Here is a 4805-nt window from a genome sequence, read left to right as displayed (position 1 = left end):
CAGAAATGTATAATAGTCCATACTTTTCCCAAGTTTAGATGATGCAAACTGGCGTTCAACGCCAGCTCTCTGCCCAATTCTGGAGTTCAGCGCCACAAAGGGATCAAAAACCAGAGTTGAACGCCAGAAATGGATCAAAACCTGGCGTTCAACTCCACAAATGGCCTCTGCATGTGGAAAGTTAAAGCTCAGCTCAAGCACACACCAAATGGGCCCCGGAAGTGGATTTATGCATCAATTACTTACTTCTGTAAACCCTAGTAGCTAGTTTATTATAAATAGGACCTTTTACTATTGTATTAGACATCTTTTGATCATCTTAGGATCTTAGGATCATCTTTGGACGCCTGGTTCTTAGATCAGAGGGGCTGGCCATCTCGGCCATGCCTGGACCGTTCACTTATGTATTTTCAACGGTAGAGTTTCTGCACTCCATAGATTAAGGTGTGGAGCTCTGCTGTTCCTCAAAGATTAATGCAAAGTACTATTGTTTTCTATTCAATTCATCTTATTTCGCTTCTAAGATAGTCATTCGCACTTCAACCTGAATGTGATGCACGTGACAATCATCATCATTCCCTATGAACGCGTGCTTGACAACCACTTCCGTTCTACATTAGATTGAATGAGTATCTCTTAGATCTCTTAATCGGAATCTTCGTGGTGTAAGCTAGAATGATGGTGGCATTCAAGAGAATCTGGAAAGTCTAAACCTTGTCTGTGGTATTCTGAGTAGGATTCAATGATTGAATGACTGTGACGAGCTTCAAACTCGCGATTGCTGGGCGTAGTGACAGACGCAAAAGGATAGTAAATGCTATTCTAGCATGATCGAGAACCGACAGATGAATAGCCGTGCCGTGACAGGGTGCGTTGACCATTTTCACTGAGAGGATAAGATGAAACCATTGACAAGGGTGATGCCTCTAGACGATTAGCCGTGCCGTGACAGGGCATTTGGATCATTTTCCCGAGAGAAGACCGAAAGTAGCCATTGACAATGGTGATGTATCACATAAAGCCAGCCATGGAAAGGAGTAAGACTGATTGGATGAAGATAGCAGGAAAGCAGAGGTTCAGAGGAACGAAAGCATCTCTATTCGCTTATCTGAAATTCTCACCAATGATTTACATAAGTATTTCTATCCCTATTTTATTAATTAATTTTGAAAACCCCATTACTATTTTATATTCGCCTGACTGAGATTTACAAGGTGACCATAGCTTGCTTCATACCAACAATCTCCGTGGGATTCGACCCTTACTCACGTAAGGTATTACTTGGACGACCCAGTGCACTTGCTGGTTAGTTGTGCGAAGTTGTGAACCATGGTATTGGCATCATGTTTTTGGCGCCATTACCAAGGAAAGAAAGAGCGATGAATTTTACATAATCACAGTATAATCACAATTTCTGCGCACCAAGTTTTTGGCGCCGTTGCCGGGGATTGTTCGAGTTTGGACAACTGACGGTTCATCTTGTTGCTCAGATTGGGTAACTTTCTTTTTGTTTTGTTTTCAAAAAAAAAAATAATAAAAATAATGTTTTCAAAAATAAATTATTCTATGGCTTCAAAACATTCAAGAATGAATTCTAGAGTTTCATGGTAACATGTTGAATCCTATCTGGCTGAAAAGCCATACCCAAACTCCTTTGGGATTGGTCTTCAACTAATCACCTCAATGGATGTAAATCCATTCTAAAGCTTGACTGGCTATTAAGCCATGTCTAACCCTCAGATTGGAGCTTTAGACTAAAGAGTACAAGATTCCTGGAATTCATATGAAAAATTTTGAATCCTTATTTTTCTTTTTCAAAATGATTTTCGAAAAAAATTAAAAGAAAATACAAAAAAATTCATAAAATCATAAAAATCAAAAATATTTTGTATTTCTTGTTTGAGTCTTGAGTCATGTTACAAGTTTGGTGTCAATTGCATGTGCATCTTGCATTTTTCGAAAATTTCATGCATTCATAGTGTTCTTCATGATCTTCAAGTTGTTCTTGGTAAGTCTTCTTGTTTGATCTTTCCATTTGCATGTTTTGTGTCTTTTTTTTTTGTTTTTCATATGCATTCTTGAATTCTTAGTGTCTAAGCATTAAAGAATTCTAAGTTTGGTGTCTTGCATGTTTTCCATGCATTAAAAAATTTTTCAAAAATATGTTCTTGGTGTTCATCTTGACATTCATAGTGTTCTTGGTGTTCATCTTGACATTCATAGCATTCTTGCATGCATTCATTGTTTTGATCCATAACTCTCATGCATTGCATCATTTTTCTTGTTTTTCTCTCTCATCATAAAAATTCAAAAATCAAAAAAATATCTTTCCCTTTTTCTCTCTTAAAATTTCGAATTAGATTTGACTTTTTCAAAAAATTTTAAAATCTAGTTGTTTTTATGAGTCAAATCAAATTTTCAATTTAAAAATCTCATCTTTTTCAAAATCTTTTTCAAAAATCAAATCTTTTTCATTTTTCTTAGTTATTTTCGAAAATTTTAAAAATATTTTTCAAAAATCTTTTTCTTATTTTTATATCAAATTTTCGAAAATAACAATAACAATTAATGTTTTGATTCAAAAAATTTCAAGTTTGTTACTTACTTGTTAAGAAAGATTCAAACTTTAAGTTCTAGAATCATATCTTGTGATTTCTTGTGAATCAAGTCATTAATTGTGATTTTAAAAATCAAATCTTTTTCAAAACTAATTTCAATCATATATTTTCAAAAATATCTTCTTATCTTATCTTTTTCAAAAATTTGATTTCAAAATATCTTTTCTAACTTCTTATCTTCTTATCTTTTCAAAATTGATTTTCAAAATTTGTTTCAACTAACTAACTAACTTTTTGTTTTTTTCTTATCTTTTTCAAAACCACCTAACTAATTCTCTCTCTCTCTCATTTTCGAAAATATCTTCCCTCTTTTTCAAAATTTCTTTTTAATTAACTAATTATTTCAATTTTTAATTTTAATTTTCGAAAATTACTAACCTTTTTCCAAAACTATTTTCGAAAATCACTAACTCCTTTTTCAAAAATAATTTTCGAAAATTTTCTTCTCTCTCATCTCCTTCTATTTGTTTATTCATCTACTAACATCTCTCCCTTACTCAAAAAAAAAGAGGATCTCTATTATTATTATTTTTCTGTGCCCTCTTCTTTGTCATATGAGCAGGAGCAAGGACAAGAATTTTCTTGTTGAAGCAGATCCAGAACCTGAAAGGACTCTGAAGAGGAAACTAAGAGAAGCTGAATTACAACAAACCAGCAAGCACCTATCAGAAATTATCAAACAGGAAAAGAAGATGGCAGCTGAAAATAATAATAATGCAAGGAGAATGCTTGGTGACTTTACTGCTCCTAATTCCAATTTACATGGAAGAAGCATCTCCATTCCTGCCATTGGAGCAAACAATTTTGAGCTGAAACCTCAGCTAGTTTTTCTAATGCAGCAGAACTGCAAGTTTCATGGACTTCCATCTGAAGATCTTTTTCAGTTCTTAACTGAATTCTTGCAGATATGTGATACTGTTAAGACTAATGGAGTAGATCCTGAAGTCTACAGGCTCATGCTTTTCCCTTTTGCTGTAAGAGACAGAGCTAGAGTATGGTTGGACTCTCAACCTAAGGATAGCCTGAACTCTTGGGATAAGCTGGTCAAGGCTTTCTTAGCCAAGTTCTTTCCTCCTCAAAAGCTGAGTAAGCTTAGAGTGGATGTTCAAACTTTCAGACAAAAAGAAGGTGAATCCCTCTATGAAGCTTGGGAGAGATACAAACAGTTGACCAAAAAGTGTCCTTCTGACATGCTTTCAGAATGGACCATCCTGGATATATTCTATGATGGTTTATCTGAATTCGCTAAGATGTCATTGGATACTTCTGCAGGTGGATCTATTCACCTAAAGAAAACGCCTGCAGAAGCTCAAGAACTCATTGACATGGTTGCTAATAACCAGTTCATGTACACTTCTGAGAGGAATCTTGTAAGTAATGGGACGCCTATGAAGAAGGGAGTTCTTGAAGTTGATACTCTGAATGCCATATTGGCTCAGAACAAAATATTGACTCAGCAAGTCAATATGATTTCTCAGAGTCTGAATGGAATGCAAGCTGCATCCAACAGTACTCAAGAGGCATCTTCTGAAGAAGAAGCTTATGATCCTGAAAACCCTGCAATAGCAGAGGTGAATTACTTAGGTGAACCTTATGGAAACACCTATAACTCATCATGGAGAAATCATCCAAATTTCTCATGGAAGGATCAAAAGCCTCAACAAGGCTTTAATAATGGTGGAAGAAACAGGTTTAGCAATAGCAAGCCTTTTCCATCATCCACTCAGCAACAGACAGAGAATTCTGAGCAGAATCCATCTAGCTTAGCAAACTTAGTCTCTGATCTGTCCAAGGCCACTGTGAGTTTCATGAATGAAACAAGATCTTCCATTAGAAATTTGGAAGCACAAGTGGGCCAGCTAAGTAAGAGGATCACTGAAATCCCTCCTAGTACTCTCCCAAGCAATACAGAAGAGAACCCAAAAGGAGAGTGCAAGGCCATTGACATAAGCACCATGGCCAAACCTGTAAGGGAAGGAGAGGACGTGAATCCCAAGGAGGAAGACCTCCTGGGACGTCCAGTGATCAATAAGGAGCTTCCCTCTGAGGAACCAAAGGACTCTGAAGCTCATCTAGAGACCATAGAGATTCCATTGAACCTCCTTATGCCCTTCATGAGCTCTGATGAGTATTCCTCTTCTGAAGAGAATGAGGATGTTACTGAAGAGCAAACTGCCAAGTTTCTTG

The 4805-nt window shown here is 36.1% G+C and overlaps 1 non-coding gene across 1 annotated transcript; it reads right to left on the bottom strand.

Moving 5' to 3' along the window:
- Nucleotides 1-3706: 3706 nt before the first annotated feature.
- Nucleotides 3707-3814, bottom strand: LOC148571540 (small nucleolar RNA R71). The gene has a single exon (XR_015907886.1). It is a non-coding gene; the product is annotated as a small nucleolar RNA R71 (small nucleolar RNA).
- Nucleotides 3815-4805: the final 991 nt, after the last annotated feature.

Source organism: Arachis ipaensis, chromosome B3 (assembly GCF_059453495.1).
Source record: "Arachis ipaensis isolate K30076 ecotype BB chromosome B3, ASM5945349v1, whole genome shotgun sequence".
Lineage (NCBI taxonomy): Eukaryota > Viridiplantae > Streptophyta > Magnoliopsida > Fabales > Fabaceae > Arachis > Arachis ipaensis.
This window is presented reverse-complemented; position numbering and strand designations above follow the sequence as displayed.